At 45.0% G+C, this 25,248-nt stretch overlaps 1 protein-coding gene across 1 annotated transcript in view; it reads right to left on the bottom strand.

Annotated features, from left to right (window-relative positions):
- The window catches only part of ADAMTS20 (ADAM metallopeptidase with thrombospondin type 1 motif 20), a 1,033,120-nt gene that overhangs the window by 332,191 nt on the left and 675,681 nt on the right, over positions 1–25,248 (bottom strand). The gene's annotated exons all lie outside the window — the stretch shown is intronic.

Genomic DNA, 25,248 nt, shown 5'->3' on the forward strand with positions numbered 1-25,248 from the left:
CACATGGGCACCACCACAAACATTTTCCCTCTCTCTCTACTAATTGATGCTATGAAAGTCACCAATCTGCCCCTGTATCTATGTTTTACCGATTACACATCAGTTTTTGATCATATTGACAGGGGCAAACTTTGGCGCAAACCATGCAATTGGAAGATCCCATCCCCCTCACACACAGACACCTGGGAACAATTAAAGCTGGGGACTTAAACACTACTATCTAGAAGGATTCTAACTACCAAAGAGCTGAAACAGGGCTGTGTTTTAGCCCTGACCCTGTTTAATCTCTTTATGTCAGATTTAACAACAAGGCTAGACAAGTGTAGCTCTCACGCCCCAAGGATGGTTGGTCTGGTCTCCTCAAATCTGTTATACACTGATGATCTGATACTCATAAGCCACATCCCTGTAGGCCTTCAGTACCTATTGGATACCACACAAAACCACTCGGATGAAAATGGTCTAAGTATCAATTTGGATAAGAAGAAGGTTATGCAAATAAATAAAAGAAAGGCATATGGGGCACATCATTGGTATCTGATTTTTGCTAAGCCCCAATTGCAATATGAACTAATATATAAGAAGTGATTATCTGGCAAGGCATGAGCAATTAACAGCCCCTCGGTAGATAGCCAAAAAACTGAGACACAAACTAAGGGGGTCATTAGGATTGTGGTTTTCCCGCATCCTCCATGCCGGCGGAAGTGTCCGCCGGCCCGGAGGATGCGGAAAAACCGCTGCGGAGGCTTCAAAGACCCCCCCGCCAGATTAGGATGGCTGGGGGGTCGGGAAGACCATCCGCCGCTTTTCCGCCGCAGTCGACTTACCACCGCGGCGGAAAAGCTCTAATATGGAGGCGGTGTCTAATAGACACCGCCAGCCATATTAGGATGGGGGTAAACAGATGCCTTTCCGCTGCGGCTTCTCCGCCGTGGAAAGGCATACGATGATTTCTTTGGGGGCCCGTTGCGGGCCCCCAGGGTGACGGGGTGGGGGTGCACATGGGGCATGGGGGGTACCTGTGGTACCCCCCTGTATTTGCGTGCACGAAGCGGCAGGTACCACGCGGTGCCTGCCGCTTTGTGCATGCAAATGGGAAGCATGCATATTTAACCTTGCGGCGGGTGCTGCTTGAAGCAGCACCCGCCGCAATGTTAAATATTGAGGATGTGACCGCCAGGGTGGTGGTCACATCCTAATTGCACTGGAGGGACCGCCGCTGCCCCTGCGGACGGTCCCTCTTCCTCTGGGGTGGCGGAGGGACGCAGGTCCGTCCGCCATCCTAATGAGCACCTAAATCATTAACACATCGGAGGACACTGGAATAGGGTTTTATCATAAGCAGGAACTTAAGTACAGCAGCCCACACACAAATGAACAGGTTGTCGCAAATGCATTGGTATGAAGGCCCCGTTATAAGTACCCCCAGCCCAAACATAGCTAAAGTCGAGGGAAATAACCAAAGAATCACAAAAAACTTTGCTAGCTCTACTATAGAAAACAGAGCAAACTGAGATTCCTAAAACTTCAGCAGTAGATTAAACACTTGGAATTCCCCACTATCATTAAAGGAACATGGTCTAGGGGATATTCAGACAAAATATTGAGTTAGAAATATCAACCTACACAAATATCGAGTCGCAAATATCAGAAATATTGACAGCAAGAATATTGTGGTCAAGTTTATCGATTGTAAGGTAAGAAACATTGTTTTTAAAAATACAGACGTCATTAATATCGTTTGCAAAAATATAGCTGTTTAAAATATCGATTTTCTTATTTGTGGGAAGTAATTTATGAATACTTAATTATTAATTGGTTACTAATAAATATTAATGAACAAATTGGTAATGTATTATGTAATTGTGTAATTGTTTTAGGTGCGGCTTGTGGGGTCTATAGGGGTAAAGGCTGCAAAGTATTTTTTTTAATTAACTAATAATTAGTTGATAATTAATATTAATTTATTGAAAATTAAATATGGAAATTGTGTAATTAATTGTAGGTGCTAGTTGTGGGGTTTGTTGGGATAAAATGTGGGAAGTTATTTATTTTGGATTAATTAATTGTTCATTGATAATAATAAAAAATTAACTATGGAAATTGTGCAATTAATTGTGGGGTCTATAGGGGTAAAGGGTGGGAAGAAATGTATGTTTAATCAATTAACAATTAGCTGTTAATTAATAATAATTAATTGAACTTATAGAAATTGAGTAATTAATGTAGGTGAGGGTTGTGGGGTTTATAGGTGTAAAGTGTGGGAAGCAATGTATGTTTAATTAATTATTAATTAGTTGATCACTAATATCAATTAATTGATATTTAATGTGGGTAATTGCTTATCTTTTTTGTGTGTGGGTTTTAGTTTTATATGGGTAAATGGGTGGAAAATAAATTAATTTTATTGACTTCATAATAAGTTGTGAAATACTATCTGTTTTCAAATTAAAAATATGTGTAATTAATTTTTTTACAGTTTAATTTTAGCTGTGGGTTTTGCGGATTATAGGGCTAAAGTGTGGAAAGTTAATTAATATTTATGAGTTTTAATTGTTTTTTTAATTAATAATATTTTGTTAACTGATAATTAATTATGTTTATTATGGAAGTACATTTTTTTAAATTTAGATTTTGGTTGTGAATTGTGTGGTGTTACAGGGTAGGAAATAAACAAAATCCATTTATATAATAATTATTTTTTTTTGTTTCTACATAATTTCCTATTAAAAATATGTATTTGTTTGAAACATATTTTTAATGTTAATCAATATATTATTTGTAGGTATTTGTCATATGTTTTTCACGTTATAATATGTTTATATTATTTTTTATTTTTCATATTAGATATGTTTGTATTTGAATTTTTAACTATATATTTGTTTTATTTATTTTGATTTTTAAATGTTTTTTGTTGTTGTTGATATTTTGTTTGTTTCTAATTTTGAATGAACTGACCAGAGTTGGAATATTCATTTTTACCCCTCCAAAATCCAACACTTTCCCTACTGTTGCACTCGCTAGAGTGAGAATAGTCATTTTTGTCCCTCTACTACCCAACACTCCCGACTGTTACACTCACTGGAGTGGAAATAGTAATTTTTACCCCTCCGATAAACAACACTTTCCCTATGAACAATCCAACAATGCCCTCTAACATCAAAAGAAATCAGCAACAATGTTTGCTTAAAATATGTTCATGGAACATTGGTAGACTAGCTCCAGAAATCTTAGCTCAGGATTCCGTAAATTACTCGGAAACGTTTCGGATGATGTTTCAAGAAACATGATCAATGCAACTAGTGTTATTGGCCGAGTACATTGTAGATGATAAGCCTGCAGTAAAGGCTACAATTTGTGGAGGACCAATGAGGGGTCTAGCAATTTATGTTTCTGCATTAATAAAGGGGTTGTTTAAATTAATTCACATCAATCATCCAGGCTTGCAGATTCTGGAAATAACCAATTGGATCTCCAAGTCTAGAACTTGCTCATGCAATAATGTGTATATATATTCACCCTAACACGAAAACAAAAGTAGAAACAATAAAAATAATTTTGGAAACAATCCCAGTGCTAATAAAAAAGATCTCCACAAGTTTAAATCGTTCTATCTTGAGACTTTAATGTGAACTTAATACATGCTTCGTACATGATGACGACGTCAATATACAAGACGGCATTTGAAATATCCCTGCAGTCGCTGTGCAACCAATAAACACTTAGCAAAGAGATTCTATAATTGCCACATTGGCAGAGGGACTTGAGCAGCTAGGGTTAAGATCACTGAAATGTAGACCCCTGCACATACACACCTCTCAATAGGCTTCAGTATGCTCAGCTCAGAACATCCTTATCAGAGCAGTTCATGCTTCCATGTGGGGTACCTCAGGGTTCTTCACTGAGCCCTACATTATTCAACATATAAATTCCAGTCAATTTCCCATGGACTGAGAAAGCTACACTGGCTCCCAGTGAAAAAAGGATAGAATTTAAATTATTATGCCAAGGCATTACACGGGAATGGTCCTCAGTACCTGCAACAACACTTTACCTGGTACTTTCCAGCCAGAAATGTAAGATCAGCGAAGAGCAAACTCCTACAAACCCCCAGATTCAACGAGGTGCATTGGGGTGGAAGAAGCTTTGTTCTGGGGACAGTGAAATTGTGGAACTCACTCCCGACCAATATAAAGAATAGCCCAACATTGCTTTCCTTCAGAAAAGCACTAAAAACTTGGCTGTTCACTAACTTATTTTTTTCAATTTTTTTCTGGCACCTCACCGCGCAGCAGCACCTAGACGCCTTAGGGCAATCGTGCGCTGTATACATTTCCAAATCAGATCAATCTTCTTCCACCAATCAATACTGGATTATACCTTTGTGGCACTCTCCTTCTATGGAGCAAGTGTGACTTACTGTATAGATCCTAGGATGGACAGTCCCAACTTTCCTCAGTCAATAAACCTGGGACACAAACCATCAAAATATGAGGAAACTATTGATATTATTGGAATAACTTGCATCAGTAACCATAAATGAATTAAATGGCCAGCTAAATGAATAGATGATATCGAACTATCATCCACACCGATTTATTTCACTGTATTTTTACTATATGTGTGATGATTCATACGTTAATATTTTCTCCACTGACTCATTTAAAAATATAGCCTGCTAATTTAACTTAACTAGAGGAGCTGGGGTTTACAATCTCCACAGAGTAATTATAACATCCAATATAGATTAGTGGGTCTCCACCATCTGCCACTTCTTCAGATATAGGACAATATATCAGTTCGGTAATCTTACTTGTTGAGCAAAATTCCGAATTCAACTTTGTCAACAGGGAAATCCTGTGGCAGAAACTGAATGGAATAAACATCCCCTTATGTATTGTCTCAGTCCTTACACTACTGTATTCTTCAACCTGGCCCCACGCTCATGCCATCGCAAAAGGCACCTGGACTAGAAGAAGCCCAGTTATAAATGTCTCTACTTCATAGCTGCGTTTTGCCCCTTTCCGAACCCCCTTTTAACTCTATAATGATGAGTTACCCATTACACTCGCTGTAACAGCTTCTTTTCCACTGGAGATCGATGGCGTACATATCTCTTGTCTCTTAAGTGCTTATTTTCTAGTATTGGGAAGCAATCCAATCGGCCTAAAGAAAATTATTGTCTCTCTAACAAGATTATGCTAAAAAAGCCCTCATAGTTCACTCAGGGAAAGCAGGAATTTTAGTTTTAGAAAGAAACACATGCCTTTCTTTCCTATATTGGCACAACTAAGGTGCACAAAATGGACTCTTATCGGTATTTAAGCTTGACATTCCACTCTTATTTAAGATCATCTTGCCACATCGACCAACCAGCTATGCAGGCCCATGTATTTACAACTGATCTGAGGAAATGTAATTTAAACTTTGGTGCACTGTCATTAAAGCCCCCAATTCAAGCTTTTAAGAGCAAAGACCCTCCATAAGTGGTATATGCCTCAGAACTCCTACTATATTGGATCCCAAAATGTCATGGTACTTCTTAGAAAGCAGCTCTTGGAAAGAGCTGCTAGGCCGCCCTCAAAGCAAAGTGATCCAAGCCTCCAGACTCAAACTGGACCCAATGTCGTGGTGCCAGACCGCTCACTTTGATATTCACATTCACTTACTCGGTAAGATCAACATAAAACATCAGCATTATGGTGGAATGAGGTAAACTGCCATGAAAGCCGTTGGGCGAAGTCTAACAAATTGCAAATCAGTCAAATAATTGAGTAATTTAATTATGAAAATCAGATCCCTTAAAGGTCCTTAAATACAAATGGGAAATTAACTTAATAACCTCTCAGTTCTTAAGTTTAGGAGACAAACACTATTTAGAATTGGTATATATATCATATATTCACGCCTAAGTCAAACACAAATCTAAGAGAATGGAAAGGGGCTACCACTCGGTCCCCCCGCACGTATGGCGGAGTACCACGATCCCCCCGGGAAGCCATCTTGGGCGGGTGGCGTGTCCCGGCTGGTATGCCCGAAGCGGCGTAGCCGGGGCGCGCTTTTTCCCGCCCTAGAGTGGGCTGGCCTAGACACTGACGCGGCTGGCCACGCCCTCGGGGCAGGCAGGGGCGGGTTTACGCCCGCCCTGAAGACGGATAAAAGGGGACGCAGGACCCGAAGACATCCTCTTGTTCCTGTGCTCTGAAGCTGCACCTCCTCGCTGCACGTGAGCTCGAGACGGAACGAAGAGCCAATTTTGAGCGTTGTAATCTTTCTTTTGTCTTACAGATACTCTGTCGGAGAAATGCCCAAGAAAGGCGGGAAGAGAATGACGACCGAACAGATGGTTTGGGTCCTCATGAAGGAGATGACCGAGCTAAAGAAACGGGTGGCGGAGAGAGACGGGGAAGGGGGGCCGGAACGTCCGTCGGCTGGAGCAGCTCCAGGAGGGAGAGCCAAGAGGCCAAGGAGGGGACCAGCTGGGGGAGACGTCCCGGTTCCCTGTACCCCGCTCGAAGCGCCAACCCCAGTACCGGCGGAGGGGAATCCGATTCCCGTGGTGGTCACCCCGGTGTCCAATGAAGATATGCCGCCCGAGCTGGCAGCACAACTTGCAGCGTGGTTGGGCGAAAGTAGTGAGGGCGCCACGGCTGCCGAGGCGCAGGCGCTTATGAAGCAATTGCGCGAGAAACGTGAAGCAGCCAAGGTGTCCGCCCCGGTTGCAGTAGTTGACAAGTCACAAGGGACGATTGCGACCGCAGAGGCAGCGTCCGGTGCAGGTAAGCGGCCATTGCCGATTGCAAGGGATGAGTCAGCACCCTCTCGTAAAGAAAGGTTGGGTCAACATGTGCCTTTGGCAATTAAGGAAAAGATTTGGGCAGGGGAATATGTGAACATCTTCTCGTTGCTTGTTGATCATTATGAAGTGGAGCATGTTAAGGGTCAGAAAGACCTCATGCATCCGAGTGTTTGGCGCGCAAAAATGGCCGCCTTTAAAGTGAATGAGAATATTGGCAATTGGGGCAATGCATGGGGAATCTTTACGTCGATATTGGGGGAACGTAGGCCCGAGTTGCTTTCCGAATTGCCGACCTATCAGTCGCGAATCATGGGGTACTCGACATCATACCAGGGTAACCATTGGTTTTGCTACGATAATCTGTTTCGAAAGGCTAAAGAGCATAATAAAAGCTTGACCTGGGATTGTTATGATTCTTTGACATGGGATAAAATGAAGGAGACAGGTATGTTGAAAATGCCATTGGTAGGAAGTAATGTTGGCGAATCCTCCCGCCAATATGGGGGGACGCCCTTTCGTTCAGGTACGGGTACCGACGATCAGTCGAGACCTGCCGGCAATACTGGAAAAAGGGGGTTGTGCTTTAATTTCAACAGAGGTAAATGTACTAGACCCCAGGGATCGTGTAAATTTAAACATGAATGTAGTGGGTGCGGGTCGCCCCATCCTGAGTCCACGTGCAGAGCCAAAACGGGTGATAACGGGGGGAGAGGAGGCGCCAAACAGGTCTAACATAGTCCGAGGGGCGCCTTTACCTACCCCGATTGATACCTTGGCGATGATTCCCTGGCTCAGTGAATACCCGGATCGTACTTCTGCTGGGGTGCTGCGGAACGGATTTTCGTATGGTTTCCGCATCCCGGTAGGGGACTTTCAGGGTGTGGAGAAGTGTAAAAATCAACTTTCGGTCCTGCAGCATACGACCGTGGTACAGGATAAGATCCGAAAAGAGGTTACTCGAGGTCGGGTCGCCGGCCCGTTTAGTGTACCCCCGGTGCATGATTTTGTTTGTTCTCCTTTAGGGGTGGTCCCCAAGAAGGACCCGGGGGAGTTCCGATTGATTCATAATTTATCAGCTCCACGTGGTCTTTCTGTTAATGATGCAATAGATCCGGAAGTATGTTCGGTGCGGTACGCATCCTTCGATGAGGCCGTAGCCATTTTGAATCGCCTGGGGCCCGGGGCGCTGATGGCGAAGTCAGATATCGAGTCAGCGTTCCGATTGCTCCCGGTACACCCAGACGACCAGCGTCTCCTGGGTTTCATGTTTCAGGGTTGTTATTACATGGATAAGTGTATGCCGATGGGGTGCTCGATATCTTGTGCCTATTTCGAGAAATTCAGTAGTTTTCTACAATGGGTCTTCACAAAGAAGACGGGTTTCCACCATGTAATGCATTACCTTGATGATTTACTGTTCCTTGGGGCAGCCGGGGATCTCGAATGTGGCCGGGCCTTGGCCGAATTTTGTATGTTAATGAAGCAGTTTGGTGTGCCATGGGCACCAGGTAAGACGGTGGGTCCTACGACTTGCCTTGAGTTTCTGGGGATCGAGTTAGACTCCAGTGAGGGTTGTTTTCGTTTGCCAGCTGACAAAGTGTTAAAATTCAGGGCAGCCCTCCGAGTGTGTATAAATGGATCTAAAGTTACGCTGCATCAATTACAGCAGTTGGTGGGACAGTTGAATTTTGCCCTGAGGGTAATACCAATGGCCCGCCCCTTCTCCCGTTCAATTGCCCAAGCTATGGTCGGCCTAAAGGAGGGCCATCATCGCACGAGACTATCGGCTGAGGTCCGCCAGGACATGCGCATTTGGTTAGCATTCCTGGCGGACTTTAATGGTCGAGTCGTCTGGAACGAACCAGCCGTGTCCTCGGAAGAGCTGGGGCTATGGACCGATTCAGCAGGTAGCATAGGTTTTGGCGCCATCTTCGGCACAAAATGGTCGGCACAAAGGTGGCCGACATGGTGGCATGACAATGGTCTGACAAGTAATATTGCTTTCCTTGAACTTTTCCCCATTTTGGTGGCCTTGAGAACCTGGCCCGAAGGGTTCAAAGATCACTCTGTGATTTTTTGGTCTGACAATATGACCGTGGTCGAGTGCATCAATAGCCAGGCTGCACGATGTAAAATGATTTTAAGACTGCTCAAAGAAATTGTTTTACTGTGTATGCAACTGAATGTGCTATTCAGAGCAAAACATGTCCCGGGGGTAATGAATCAGGCGGCTGATGCACTGTCTCGTTTTCATATGCAGGCTTTCTCGGGTTTCCTTCCCACAGCGGACCCAGAGCCGGCACCCTTTCCCGAAGCTCTCTGGTCTCTCGGTGCCCCGAACTTCGTCACCTCGTGGGAGAGAGTCTAGCACCAAGGACGAGGAAGGCATATGAAGGGGCGTTTCGGTCCTATTTAGCCTTTTTGGGGCCCGATAGAGAGGGGCTGTGGGGCCACGAGGAATGGGTAGTGAATTTTCTGATGTCCTTACGTAGGGCTGGGAAATCGGTGGCTACGGCCCAGAGGCATCGTGCTGCCATTTCCTTTGTTGCCAGGGCTCATGGTATCCAGGACCCGACAGCGTCTTTCGTTGTACAGAAAGCGCTGCGTGGGTGGCAACGCCTTGAAGGTCGCAGAGTAGATGAGAGGCGCCCGATAGGTTTGGATAGGTTGGCCCAGTTGTTGGCCACACTCCCTTCCACATGTTCATCTCAGTTTGAGACAGTGTTGTTCCGAGCCGCTTTTACGCTGGCATTCCATGGGGCGATGCGGGTAAGCGAACTGGTGGCAAGGAACAAACAGGATGTGACAGGGGGTTTGTGCCAGGAACATGTTCAGATCAGAGGTGAGACAATGACGGTCTCCTTTGTCAGGTCCAAGACCGATCAAGGTGGGATAGGTGACTGCATAATCATACGCAGGATTCCCGGGTCCTCCATGTGTCCGGTAAAGTGTTTAGAAGAATACCTAGCACGAAGGGTGGCATCATGGGGGGGGACCTTGTTGAGACACGCAGACGCCACCCCACTGACGAAATTTCAGTTTCAGCGGGTGCTTGCGATGTCAATTGCCGCTGCGGGCTTGAACCCGGGCGAGTTTGGGACCCATTCCTTTCGGATAGGGGCTGCTACAGAAGCTACAGCTAGGGGTCTTAATATTGAACAAGTGAAACGAGTGGGGCGTTGGTCCTCCAATTGTTATAAGAGGTATGTGCGGTTACACATGTTGTGAAGCTGTAATGATGTACTCACGCCTCTTGTTTTTGTTTGATTTTCAGTTGCGCAAGCCTACGAGGCGGGGCGGACTATGCAGTCGACCCAACACCGGGCCAGCGGTCAGACATCACCGGCTGTGAAAAAGGAGGTGTGGGTCGTGGGCCACTCACACGTGAGGCGTGCCGCGGACGTATTCAAAGCAGGTGACATGATTCACGTAGCTGGGGAATACGGGTACAGGGTGTCCTTCTACGGAAGGGGCGGTCTCTGTATTGACCTTTTCAAACATTTTTCGAGGGTTTGTTAGGGCGGACGAGGTCACCGCCGTCTATAGTCATAGTACATCTAGGAGGCAATGATTTGGTCACCACCGGTAGACGACTTCTCCTGGAGGCAATGCTTTCCACTGTAAGTTGGTTGGCGAGGAGAGTTCCGGGGTGCATAATTGCGTGGTCCCATATGATCCCACGAAAGGTGTGGCGAGGGGCTATTTCTATTCATGCTTTGAATCATTCTGTTAGAAAGCTTAATAACAAAGTGAGTAGGTTGTTCCGTTCCAGGACATTGCATTCTATTTCGCATGGCTGTATTAGTGACGACAGTATGTATTTGGGGGATGGTGTGCATTTGTCTCGGGTGGGGAATGAGTTACTCATAGGAGACTTCTTAGCATGGTTAAAAACGTTAAAACATGACCTTTAGGTAGGAGCTTTGTGGGGGGTCCGGATAGCCGGTCAACTATCCGGCCTGTGGCGGTAAGGTCATGATCGGTGAGCACTAATTGGAAGATCCCTATGAGTGGGCGTCACCCAACACGGATGGGAGCGCTCGGGGGAGGTGGCCATTGGCCCCTCAACGGGGAGGCGGTCCCTTCTAAGGATGGGTCGCCGAAAGAAAAGGAAAGGCGGTCAAGGCCCCTTCCTGGGTAGGAGGGGTTACAGCCCCCTCCTGGGGAATTTCCCGGGGCCAGTGACGTCTGCGACGGCAGATGTGGTAAGTTGTGTGGGGTTTGGGGGGAGGTCTACGCTACCTTCTAGATAACCTCACACGAGTCCTCGAACGACCTTTAAATGGCGTCGAGTTTATTGGTGCCCCCGTCAAGTCAAGGGAAATTGGTAGTTGCACTGGAGGTACGCCTCAGTCCTGTCGCCCCTCCCAAGTGGGGGGGGGTATTTCTGGTTAGGGATCTTGACACCGGTTACGACCTTGCCGTTGGCCCTTAAACGTTAGGATGTACAATTTCAAAAATTTCAAGTCAATGTTTTGTAGGATGTTAGTTCGGCTAGGAGAACCTCTGTATTAGAGAATCTGTTAAGGTTAGCCAAACATCGCAATGTGGTAATGAAATTGTACATTAATATAATGTTTTAATTTTTGTTTTAATAAATACGGCCGGGAGGGTCACTCCCTCCCTCTTCCAAAAACTTCAAGAACTGTTTCCGGTTTCCCTCCTTTGGGGATTGTGTTGAGAGGGGGTGGCGGGTATCTCAGCCATATGGAAAGGGGCGACCACTCGGTCCCCCCGCACGTATGGCGGAGTACCACGATCCCCCCGGGAAGCCATCTTGGGCGGGTGGCGTGTCCCGGCTGGTATGCCCGAAGCGGCGTAGCCGGGGCGCGCTTTTTACCGCCCTAGAGTGGGCTGGCCTAGACACTGACGCGGCTGGCCACGCCCTCGGGGCAGGCAGGGGCGGGTTTACGCCCGCCCTGAAGACGGATAAAAGGGGACGCAGGACCCGAAGACATCCTCTGGTTCCTGTGCTCTGAAGCTGCACCTCCTCGCTGCACGTGAGCTCGAGACGGAACGAAGAGCCAATTTTGACCCACCCACCAGCCCCTGAAGACAGCAAGTGGTTTTAATAATGTCTGAATACAAATTTGATGGATAACTCTGATTTTCGTTTACAGGTTATGGTGATTATCGTGATGACTTTGAGTATGCAATAAAGTCTGGTCGATTTGTGTTATGTTTTGCAAATAAAGTATTTCTGCTTTTGTGTTTATCAGTAAGCATGCTTTTAATAAAGTGGTTGTTGCTACTGTCTTTTCATAGGTAGTCATTTAGTAATTTAGTTAGCATTGTCGTATTTATTTTGGTCGGGCGGTAAGGTCATGATCGGTGAGCACTAATTGGAAGATCCCTATGAGTGGGCGTCACCCAACACGGATGGGAGCGCTCGGGGGAGGTGGCCATTGGCCCCTCAACGGGGAGGCGGTCCCTTCTAAGGATGGGTCGCCGAAAGAAAAGGAAAGGCGGTCAAGGCCCCTTCCTGGGTAGGAGGGGTTACAGCCCCCTCCTGGGGAATTTCCCGGGGCCAGTGACGTCTGCGACGGCAGATGTGGTAAGTTGTGTGGGGTTTGGGGGGAGGTCTACGCTACCTTCTAGATAACCTCACACGAGTCCTCGAACGACCTTTAAATGGCGTCGAGTTTATTGGTGCCCCCGTCAAGTCAAGGGAAATTGGTAGTTGCACTGGAGGTACGCCTCAGTCCTGTCGCCCCTCCCAAGTGGGGGGGGTATTTCTGGTTAGGGATCTTGACACCGGTTACGACCTTGCCGTTGGCCCTTAAACGTTAGGATGTACAATTTCAAAAATTTCAAGTCAATGTTTTGTAGGATGTTAGTTCGGCTAGGAGAACCTCTGTATTAGAGAATCTGGTAAGGTTAGCCAAACATCGCAATGTGGTAATGAAATTGTACATTAATATAATGTTTTAATTTTTGTTTTAATAAATACGGCCGGGAGGGTCACTCCCTCCCTCTTCCAAAAACTTCAAGAACTGTTTCCGGTTTCCCTCCTTTGGGGATTGTGTTGAGAGGGGGTGGCGGGTATCTCAGCCATAATGGCAAAAGTTCAAAGCTAAAGCATAGGCATAAATATTACAAATGATAAGCACTGTATACTCTAACCTTTGTGAGTAGATCACATTAAATGGCGTTACATGTCACAATTGTTCCTTTTTTGAGATGCTCTGAGCATGATTTCCGTTATCTACTTAACAATTAACCAGCAATAGCAGTTAGAAAGCAACTATGGGCTCGAGCCGCAAAATGGATGTCAACCTGAACCCTATGAGCTTTTTGCCAAATCTTAAAAACACTGCTACCTAAAAATGGAACTTTGTCATTTATGGGTTCTGCTAGGGATGTGTGGTCTTTCACGGCATTTTCAAAAGAATGATTTGCGTGTGTATACTGTGACAGTTCAAATAGTCACTATCAAAAAGGTTATGCATTTTTTCTACCATAGAAAAAATGTTGATCAAAGAGTTTTTCAAATTTCCAAATATAAAAATAATGTTAAGGAGAGCCAGCCAGTTATGTCTTGAAAGTGTTATATTGCCAACGTAAAGTATTACCTAACTACTTTGCAGCATATCACCCGACGATAACAGATGGATCAAATGCCCCAAAAATCATTTTTGTGTGAAAAACGGCCGTAGCATTTTATTCTGTCAACCTTTGTAGTCTGTGGCATATGGTTTCCATACTTTCTACATAAAAGGCGTTTTTGAACTTCACCAGTAAATTTTAGATTGCTACAAAAAATAATTCTAAAGGTATTTTCCAGGAAATCACAATAGTGACTTGATGAAAAAAGAAACATACCTTCTCAATATAGGCAGACGTCTAGCACTTAAATTAAAACAATGTGCTTGCAATTGAAACAGTATTACTCTACCCTGATGAACTTATTTTTCAAAAGGTTTGCTGTAATTTGTACCGGACAGATTTTTATTGCTTGTCTAATATATATGTTTTGGTTTAAAAAAAGCTACACATTCGGCACAGGGAGTGAATCTCGTCTTGTTATATAATTATAAATTCATACAAACACACGCATGCATATTGATGTGTGTGCGCCTGTCTGCTCTCCTGTGATTATGTGCAAGAAACTAACACCCCATTAAAATGAATTTATACAATATGAGCATCCATTACAACTGCTACATAACCCATCTATTTTGCTAGCAATCCTGGGACCCTTGCGATAGTAAAGATATCAAACACCACTAATACCGGGCCACTGATTTCAATACAGTTAACATATATGTTAGGCAGAAAACATCCCACGTTTACACATGTAGATATACAAGACCATCTGTATTTTGTTACACTCACACATGCAACACAATATGTATATTTTTAAATTAAAAGGCAAATGTTGGATCTTTATGCTATTCATAAATTATATCTACATATAGATAAACAATTAATTCACACGATAAGTCAATATATGCATAGTTGTCCCATTTCACTAAGGAAACTTTACATTAAAAAAGGACTCTAGTGATTGAGGGGCACCCATGCATTGTCATCTTTGTGGGTTGCTTGACTATAGAGACGAAGAGCACATGCACACGTGCCAGGGCACCTTTATGAAGAGACACTGTTCTAGATAAATTTTTCCAAGTTTAGCCGATAGTATGGACTGCATGAGACTCCTACAATTGACCTGTGTGTCCCAATTACAGGTGAAGGTGGAGAGATACAATGGCCTGGCACAGATTGTCTAGGATGCTCCAACCTCTGGGCTTTCTCCATAGGTTGTTCCTGTCAACCTGGTGAACCTGGTCAAAGGTGGCTGAATAGTCCACAAAACAGACAAAGAGCGGGAGCTGCTTCTTGCTCTTTGCCCGATGGGTTAGGTAAGAAAAGTCCACAATGTTATCCAGTAAGCAAAAAAAAACAGTACTATGCGAACTCGATTCAGCTAGCTGAACATTCAAGCAAAGAAACCTTTAAAATAGTTCAGTCATTTTTCAAACCCATATGTATTGAGAGGGAAGTTTCCCCATCAATCTCGTTTTGCAACAGCATTTCGGACTTTTTTGACTCTAAAATCAAGAAAGTATATGAGTCTTTTGGGCCAGTGAAGACCACGGTTAAATCCGATTTAGCGGGCTTAACACCGAACTATGCTACCCTGACACAATTTGATTCAATAGACCTAAATACGGTCAAGCAGGAACTAAGTCGTTGCAAATCGGGCTCGCCAGACGACCCTTGCCCTCCTAAACTCTGGAGCCGCATAGCTGATTTCGTGGCCCCCGCTATTCAACGCATTTGGAATTTGTCCATCTCATCGGGGGTGTTCCCGGATATTTGGAAACATGCCACTCTTCTCCCCTTAAAGAAAAAATCTAATGGGGACCCTAAGGATCTCAATAATCTCCGTCCAATCTCCCTCCTTGCAGCACCAGGCAAAATGCTTGAAAAAGTTATCCAGCGGCAATTAAATCAATTCATTGAATACAACAAAACTCTACATGAGACGCAATCAGGCTTCCGACCTGGTTTTAGCACCGAAACAGCTTTAATTGAGGTGGCAGAGTCAGTAAGGTGGTCGATGGACTCGGGAGACTCAGCGATGCTGGTGCTCCTGGATCTGTCGGCCGCCTTTGACACGGTCGACCACGCTATACTACTGTCTCGACTAGCGGAGATAGGCATCCAGGGTCAGGCACTGAAGTGGCTACAGTCCTATCTGACTCAAAGAACTCAGAAGGTGGCATTAAGGGACGTCTTTTCTACACCTAAAACACTGAACTGTGGCGTTCCACAGGGCTCGGCTTTGAGCCCACTTTTATTTAATGTCTACCTGGCTCCACTCTTTACGCTGATCGCCAATTGGGGGATCAAGGCAATCTCATACGCCGACGATACCCAATTGGTGTTCCCATACTCAGAAGTATCAGAGGCATCCTTCTCAAATTTTAAGGGGTGCCTACAAGACGTAGCCTGCTGGATGAACACCAATAAATTAAAACTCAACACTAGTAAAACTGAGGTGATCTTCTTTGGCAGAGACCCCCCCCCACCATCTGATTTATGGTGGCCGGCAGAGATGGGTATAGCTCCCTCGCCTAGCCATTCTGCAAGAAATCTAGGTGTGCGGTGGGATGATAAGTTGTCCTTTGTTTCACACATACAGCAAGTTGCTGGCTGCTGTATGAGCAAGTTGAGGAATCTACGTAAGATTCTTCGACTTCTACCAGTCAGCTGCCGAAAAACCGTAGTCCACGCCACAGTCACATCCAGGCTGGATTACGCCAACGGTCTGTATTTGGGCCTACCAAGGTACCTTATACAGCAACTACAACTGGTTCAAAATGCGGCTGCAAGACTTTTAATGAGGATTCCGTTCAAGCACTCAGTCTCTCCGTACCTCCTCTCCCTTCACTGGTTTCCAGTTGCTAGTAGAATAAAATTCAAAGCACTTACTCTGGCCTTCAGATCCTTATATGGAAACTGCCCAAATTACCTGAAAGTTCGACTTCCAAGGTATTCCCAATCTCGTTCGCTCAGATCCAACAACCATGTGCGTCTGACAGCCCCTAGAGTAAAAAGATCCCGGCTGGGCGGACGAACCTTCTCGGCCAATGTGGCCAATCTATGGAACTCACTACCCATCACCCTCCAACAGGCCCCATCTGAAGCCTGTTTTAAACACCTGCTGAAAACCTGGCTGTTTACCCAGTCTCGCTAAATGCTACCCTCTCCAGCCTCCATGGTCTGATACACTTGTTCTCTCAGTGCCGGGACACCTCCTCGTGAGGTAGCTGTTCGCGCTATACAAAATTCTGTATTATTATTATTATTATTATTAATGTTATCCAGTAAGGGGGAATTTGCCCTGAAGCCTGTTTGACAGAATGGAACTATGTCATTCACTTCTGCCAAACAAGCCTTGGCTTCGATGTCCAGGAGGGCAATAAGTCAGTAAATCAAGACATCCTTTTTTCCACTCTTCCTAAATATGGGGTTCAAGATGGAGCCACCCCAGCTCCGGGACCTGCAGAGTCTATAGGCAGGTTTGATAAAGCAGAAATAATATTGCAGACCACATGTCTAAATCATCCTTAAAGACCTGGGCAGGGATGCAATTTGGGCCAGGTGCTCCTGTCACTCTAATTTTGTTCAGTATTGTGGAGAGGGTGTTTTTCAGTTAGCAGTACTCCTGGTTCCGGGTTTCAGGGCAGGAGTATCCAAATCGTAGTCAGTTGCAGTTTTTCCTGCATATTGGTTCATGCATGGTCCAATGTGGCTTGGAGATTACGTTTGTTCTGGTCGTTGCTTGTCTAATTTTGTTAATTAAAAACCTCCATAGATCGGCTTGCCCCTGTTTGACCATCAGTGTGTAAAGTTGCATACATTCCTATACCTTCTGTTCACATTTTGCTGTCCAGACCATCTGTTTGTGCTGTTTGTTTAGGATCTGCAATCTTAGTTTTAGTTCAGCTTTCATAGTTTTTTAAATATACTTTTTGACAGGCCTTTTGGAGTCTACAAATCTTCAATTTGCTAGCAGTTATGTGTGTAATTTTTTGTTTTTTGCAGGGAATTGACCATCACCCTCTGGGGAATGGGCGGGTTATTTCCAAATGTTTGATTATTTCATTAGGGATTAAATCCCAGTTGGCCATTAATAGTTTCCCCCTCATGGACTTGAGGTACAAGCCTCTGGAGCTCCTCCATAGTTTGAGTTTTCGCAGGTTCACTGGTCCCCGTTTAATCCTTCTGAATAATTTCTGGCTTTCCTCACTAGTTGAATCTGCAACTGTCTTAAGAGTTTTGTGCATGTTGGAGCTGATTTTTAGGGAAATAAAAAGGAGGAAATGGTCCCTCTCAGGACTGGTCCGGATCTCAAAGCTCACTAGAGCATCTAGGATTTATGCAGTAGAAAACATATAGTCCAGATTACTTGTCCTCTTAAAAGATTTCTGGAATTTTGGAGCCTAAGGTGAACTTTCCTTTACATTCTGGATCGCTTTCAGACTATGGTTTTTGATGAGAGTAGTGAGCAGACTAGGGCAGGGCTTGATCCAACTTGATTTGACCGGTCAGTTCCCAGGTGCGCTGTTTTAAGTCCCCACATTTGATAACTTTCAGAGTTGAGTTTTCACAGAGCACATATTCAAGAGAATCACGAAGTTGGATCAGCTTGTCTGTGCGTCCAACTTCAAGGCAGTCCAGATAAAAACTGAAGAGCAGAATCTTCAGGTGTTGATCGTTCAAACACAGGCCTTCCAGGATAGCCAATTGGATCATTTTGTCTTCTGTTTCGAGTAATTTGAGCTTCAAATCCAAGCCTAGGCTTACATAGATTGAGAGACCACCAAAAAGCTTCCCGAACATATTAGTCAAGTAACTGCCTGGTGCAAATTGTGAAAACCAGAGGTTATGGTGGGGCTGGTAGCTAGTGTTTCCTGGAAGCAAAGAAAATCAGCCATCTGGATGAAAGAATTCGCAACTGAGGATTTGAGTAACTTTTATAATCCTGCTACATTCCATGATATGAGATTCATGTCTGATTTTCTTTTGGGGTTTTGGATTGGTAGATATTTGAGCTAGGAATAATTTCTGTTTCTTGTTTTACTGGGGATTTGTAGTATCCGGTATTTTCCCTTTAAATGCCTCGCTCTTGCATGCCTGTATGCCTTCACATCTGGTGTATCCATTTGAATTCTAGGGTTCTGTATTCTATAGTGCACTGTTGTATTCTATGATGTTCATTGGGGGCATTCTACAACCAGACACTGAAGTACTTGGATGTGCTTTTCTTCTTACATTAAAGCTACAACTTTACTATAAATATTTGGCTTCTTTGAATACTACAGGAGTGTAGTTAAAAGCCAGCTCCGGTCGTATCCTTGTTTTGTTCTGTCAGTAAGCTTTAAAGCTATACTCCTTCCTGGACCGACTTGATTGGAGGAGGAACGTGATATTCGCAGCTTGTTGTTAGACAGGTTAAGCTGGGAATTACCAACCCCTCTGAGGACGCTGAGTGGGTGTGCATGATGCCTGGACTGCTCTCCTGGTGCCTTCAGTGGGAGAGAGTATTTGGGGGTCAATTGTTTCCTAATATCTTTTCCACACTCTTCAAAGGTCTGCTTACTGACCAGCATATCTGCCTCTAATGTGAGGGATTTGAGCGCTAGTATTGTTGATTCTGCCTCACTCATACTATTGGCCAGTGTTTAAAAAGTGACTCTCAGGAGATCATCTGTGGTTATATTTGCTAGGTTTGGGAAGACTTTAAACAACCTCAGCAAATTAGATCTATTTAAGATGTCATGTGGACCCTCGGAGGGGAAGTGCAGTGCGAGGATTGGTTTAGCTGGTGCATGTTTGCCTCTAGGCTCAGTGTGGATGTCTTTACTGCTTGAATGGCTAATAACATTATTTTCCTGAGGTTTTTCTTCCCAGGTCCAATTGGGGATGGTGAAAAAGTTGGCCACGTTAGCTGGCTACTGAGTTATTTGTGGTACTATTGGAATCTGTGGCTGAATTTTGGGCCCAGACTGAAGTTGGACATTAGACTGAGCTTGTGACACTATGAAGACTTCTAGTGCCTCCTGATGATTAGTTCAATTAACGAGGAGATCAGGTGCTGGGGGATACCATGTGATTGTTTGATGGTGTTGATGCCTGATGCCTTTGTTGGGACTGTGTTTCCCTTGAAGATAGGGTACAGGATAAACGAGTCACGTGTTAAGTTTGCCTGAGCTTGGAAAACAGGAGTTTGTAATACTTGTTGATGATGTTTTACCACATTATTTTGAGCCTTTTTCAGTCTGTTCGTTGATATTTTTGAGGGAGGTCTAGTCCATTGATTATGGGTGCCACGTGGAGGTTGGCTTCCATGAGCTGCCATTACGTGGTTGTTGTTATCAGAAGGTTTTGCACTAAGGGAGCATTCTCTAGTTATGGGAACATCAAAGACAGGTGTAATTGGAGATGTGCCTGTATGGTTGAGAGATTTGAGTTGCACTCTAGTAGATGGTTCACCATGTGCTGGTGGTAAACTATGTACAACTGTGTCAGGCATAGTTGCAGGAGTACTCAACACAGGGCTTGTTTTAATAGGCCATTGGAAGACCTGTTTCCAGTCCATTATAATGGTGGATAAGAACTCCAGCAGAGTTCCCAATTTCTCTACGATTGGGTGTCAGGATGCGTTCACTCTGATTACTGAAGACACTCTTTCGCCCATTTTTCAGTCAATCAAAAGTGGCTCGCCGCTAGACCCAGCCCCAGTGAAGGCCTTGAAACTTGTTGCATCCATCATTTGCGCCCCTATGGTGAACGTGATAAACTCCTCCCTCTCGCAGGGCACTGTTCCCCCGAGCTGGAAGAAGATCGTGGTTAAGGCCTTATTAAAAAAGCCGAATCTAGACCCGCTGGATCTGAACAACTTTAGGCCAATCTCCCTTCTGCCAAGTACCAGCAAGGTGGCTGAAACATTTATTAACGGCCAGCTGTCTAACTATCTGGAATGAAGCAAATTACTCATGCCCTCACAGATGGGTTTTCGCCCGGGTCAGGGCACGGAGACGGCGATGGTTGCGGTAGTCAAGGAGGCCAGGAAGATCATTGACGCAGGAGGATCAGTGGCATTGATCCTCCTTGGCCTGAGTGCGGCCTTTGATACCGTCAACCATCATACGTTGGTCCAACGGCTCAGGGAACTGGGCATCTCCGGACTTGCATTGTCCTGGCTGAGATCTTTTTTACACAATCACTCTTTCTAGGTGGCGGAGGGCAATTACATCTCCAAAGTGACCCCGATACACTGCGGAGTCCCGCAGGGCACTTCGTTGAGCCCTACGCTCTTCAATGTATACATGTCTCCCCTGGAAAAAATTGTCGCCTCCCACGGAATTAAACTGTTGACTTATGCTGACAACACTTAGCTTGTCGTTTCCCTTAACCAAAAGAACAACACTGTCACTGACTTCTATTCCTGCCTTAGGGATATTACTAGCTGGATGGACAAGTCCCAGCTAAAACTGAATAGCGACAAAACAGAGATCCTGGTCATGGGCAAGCAGTCCCTCTATTGTCCAGCGACCCTGTGGCCCCCCTGTATGGGTACTCCTCCCATCCCAAAATCGGACATTAAAAGCCTTGGGATCTGGTTGGATCAGGATCTTACACTCAGTACTCAAGCAAGGAAAACGATCGGAGCCTGTTATGGTCACCTTCGTACTACCCGTAAAATTCTACCCCTGCTCCCCATTCAGTCCAGGAAACTCGAGGTTCAGGGATTGATATTGTCCAGGTTGGATTATGGAAATGCCCTTTACCTTGGGGTACCAAAGAAAGTGACAGCTAAATTGCAGGTCGTGCAAAACACTGCGGCCCGGATTCTCACAGGCACCAACAATCGTTGTGTTGGCCAAACCGGCCCTTAGAGCACTTCACTGGCTGCCAATACAAGAGAGAGTATACTTCAAGGCCCTTTGTATAACTCAAAAAGTCTTACATGGCCCGTCCTCACCCATTCTTAAAGATCTTATTGTTCCTTACACAACAAACAGACCCTTGCAGTCTATGAACCTCCTCCTGGCCCTGATACTTAGGATTAAGAGAGCTCGAGCTGGAGGCCACCTTTTCTCCTATAATGCCTCCAAATTATGGAACTCACTCCCTTTGATTCGTGCTCAATCCAATCTAGCCTCCTTCCGTAAACTCCTAAAAACCTGTCTGTTCCCTTAATTCTCCTAATGTGTCCATGCCTGTTCTCATCATCAGCGCTGGGACGCTCACGGGCAGCCATGCGCTCTAGAAATCCTTAATCATAAACATAAACAGGAGCAATTAATTTCACCCTTCCCAGTTGAACAGGCAAGTTGTTGCCCTAGTTCCAGAGAGCCTAATTTGCACTCCAGCTTGATTATTGATGATGCTAAGGTGCTGATCCAATTCAAGTGTATCTCCAGTTTGTCTGACTGCCATGTCAGAGCATTTATGGTGGCGATCAAGGTAGAATGCCCTTCTCAATGTAAGCAAGAAGGCAGGTTGGTCTGTTTTCTTGGGAATGTCTTGTATCTCTGTCTGTCTGGGATTCTGTGCAGTGTTAACCAATCATTTTGGCACAAGGGGAATGTGGGTAGGCATGAGCCCCACTAATTCCATGGATTCCTTCGATGACCAATTCGGATGTGAACACTTTGGATGCTTGACGTGAGGAGGGGAGCAGCAGAGGACGAATGTGAGGATGTCTAGGTTTCTGCAGGTGCTAGTGCTAATACTAGAAGTAGTTGTGAGACTAGGTCCGACTTTGTAGTTAGATGGAGTTTGTGCCACTGCCGTAGATCTTGGTTTTAATTCCTATGATGCACTTAAAATGCTTCCAGAAGAAAGTTCAATTATTGAGTTGTGCCCTCTCGGAAAAAGGCAGGAGGGGTTGCGTCTGTGTGTTGAAACGTGGGCGCACACTGGGGATAGGAACTCAGTAGAATCTCTTGCTGCTACTGCTGCTGTTGCTGCTGCTGCCAATAGAGGATCGGAGAGTGAGGGTTGAGAATGTCTGTCATTTCGAAAGAAATACTTGATAGGTTTTGTTGTGTTTTTATGGTTAGACTTTCTTCCATGTGGTTACTTAAGGCTGACTAACACGTGTGTCCTGTGAATTAATCACCACTTTGCGGAGAAGCTGATTGTCACTGATTTTAATGACTTTCGGTGATGCAGTTTCCGCATTCAGGCCTGGCACACGCTTATCCCTCAAATACGAAGTCCTCTTGGGGTGGACTCGCCACTCAAAGTGGCTAGTGGCATTTGTTAAGGCTAGAGCTGCAGCTGAGACCGCACCAATCTTCAATTTGTCCTGTGTAAGGCCCCTCTTTTTAGCCATAGCACATGTGCTCCAATAGGGGAAGAGTCCATGTGACAATTTCCAGCCAGATAGAAATAGGTAGTGAGCCCAGGTTTGTTTCCTCCGGTTTAGCCGGGCCCCTATGTACGGTTACTGTGGTGCTGACGACATCTATTGTTACTACTTTTCGCCTACACCCACCTGAGCATCTGTGCTTAGACTTATTTTGTTCTTCAGTTCTTTTCAGCCATCTTAGGCCTGGTAGGTGACAGAGGCAACACGGGCTGTTTTCCTTGTTGGTATTTGATTGGGAGTATGGACACTAACGGCTACTGTGGCTGCTGGTATTGAAACATGTATAACAGAGGCTGTCACGGTTGCATTGATATAGTTTGTGTGCCAAGGGAAGGGAAGGCACCAGGCACAGGGGCGGGGGAGCACACGGAGAGTCACAAGCCACACCAGCACTAGCCTGGCAGTCTCCACATCCCTCTGGCTCACCCCTAGGGTGGCGTCTCTAGCACCGTGCCCACACCCTCCTCCGGCCAGTCTTGTTCCACACCGGTGGCCTGCAATGGCCTTTCAGCTTGTTTGAGCTTCTGAGGTTCCACTAGTAGTATGCAGCCTTATGTGCCCAGTGTAAACTAGTGTTGATTAGTAAGACTAGTGTTGTCTCAAAAATTAATTAAAATCAATTGTGCTACAATGTGTGTTTCACCATTGTAAAACAGTTGCAACAGTTGAAATTCTGGTGATGAAACGGGGCGGCAGGGGTGAATCTCCTACTGCTGGAAGAATGTGAGGAAATACAGGAGTCTCATTAGGCTGTTAGGGCACTCCAACTATGAGTGCAGCACTTCAGCTCCAAGTTAGTTGAATTGGAGTTGCCCGCCCGCCCTGCCATCAAGCACTGAGCACCAGGCTGCCACTGCTTTTGATCCCACTACTTCTTAACTTCTTGGCACTTGGCTTAGGCTACAGTTCAGTCCACTCAGTGTCAGACGTCAGTCTGCTCGCTGTCCCTGCTCACCCACTACCTGGCTGTTGCTACACATACCTCGCCATGCCCTCTCTGATTCCTGCCTGTTTAGATTCGGCTTCCATCTCAGCTTCTTGCCATCACTATTTCCTGCTGTATGTATTAATATACTCGTATGTGTTTCCCACACAACATTTTGGGTATATATATCACAAGACAGCGAAACATGTAAGAGAAAAGTAAACACCTTTCATAATAAAGTGCAATTACCCAAATGTCCTAAACTACCACATGCACATGCACATGTCATTTGCTGATAGTTTACATTAGGGTTAGGAAACCCAGTGCAATTCAGCATTTTATGTGAATTCCACGGAGTTGCATTTGCAAATTAACAAGTATAAATTATGCCATTTGAAGTTAGACATATTTTTGAAGTAGCCAAAGAAATTTAGCGTAGGAACATGTATAGAGATGAACTAGGTATGGCATAAATTAAAAGCATTTTTGTGAGTTAGAGGAAAGATGTACAATCAGTAGAGATTAATTTAACGTCGGACCAGGAGAGAAGAACCCATTCCATTGATTCAGGAATTCCACAAAAGATGAACTTACTAATGATTATTCCTAATCGGACTCGTCTACAATGTAGGTGGTTGTCATAGTAGTGTGGCTCACTGGTTAGAGGCGGCAGACCCGAGAGCAGAGGACGGCCCGGGACCAGGGTTCGATTCCCGGCGCGGCAGGTTTCTGGACCAGGGTCAGCGGACTCGATAATTCTCTCGCCTCGGTGCCCACTCTGATCAGCAATCACACTCGGCAACTCTGGGCATTAGCTTGCCTCATCTTCACTAACGGCCCCACCAGACCGCTGGGGATGCCTGGTCTCACCCTGGAGATACCCATTAAGGGACCATCTCTCAGGGAAGCCAGGAAGGGTTTCGCAGCGGTCGAAGCGCCTTGGGACCCTCCGGGTAAGTAGTGCGCTATATAAATGCCTATACATACATACATACATACATAAAAAAATGGGTAGGGGAGTTGAAGAATGTTAAAAATAGCCCTCAGGTAGAAAAGCAAGTCCTAGCCAACACAGAGCACTAAAACTGCATTGTTAGTGCAATTGCCAGCACAGCACAATGCGTCAAGATAGCTGCAAAGGGTATGTTCAAAGCACATGGTTTCTGACCACCTCACACAGGACCAATTAGAGACCTATCAAATTGAGAAAATCTGTGTCATAGAGTTGTTCAGTTTCAAATTGTTTTTGGACTTCTGCCACCTCACTAAAGCCAAACGAGATGAAAGGAGAATAGTTTGATCCACATTTCCCCTCGACCTGTCTTCTCAACACGCACACAAAACAGCTGATGCCCCTGCATACATATAGGAGCAAACTCCAATCGTCTGCTATAGGGCTTACAGAGGATGACAATAGATACCATAGCATACACAATTAATTTATACTTGAGCAGCTGCAGGATTTTCATATCACCATTTCAAACCAGCTAAGATAATATTTCCTTGCAGTGTCAGTGACTAAAGTATGGTACATTCTAGTATCATACATACTTAAAACACCTAAATTGCTGAGCAATGTTAAGAGTGGCATCAATTGAACCAGTCTAATGGAAACATCTTAATAAAGGGACT

This window comes from Lissotriton vulgaris, chromosome 1_1, assembly GCF_964263255.1.
Source record: "Lissotriton vulgaris chromosome 1_1, aLisVul1.2, whole genome shotgun sequence".
Lineage (NCBI taxonomy): Eukaryota > Metazoa > Chordata > Amphibia > Caudata > Salamandridae > Lissotriton > Lissotriton vulgaris.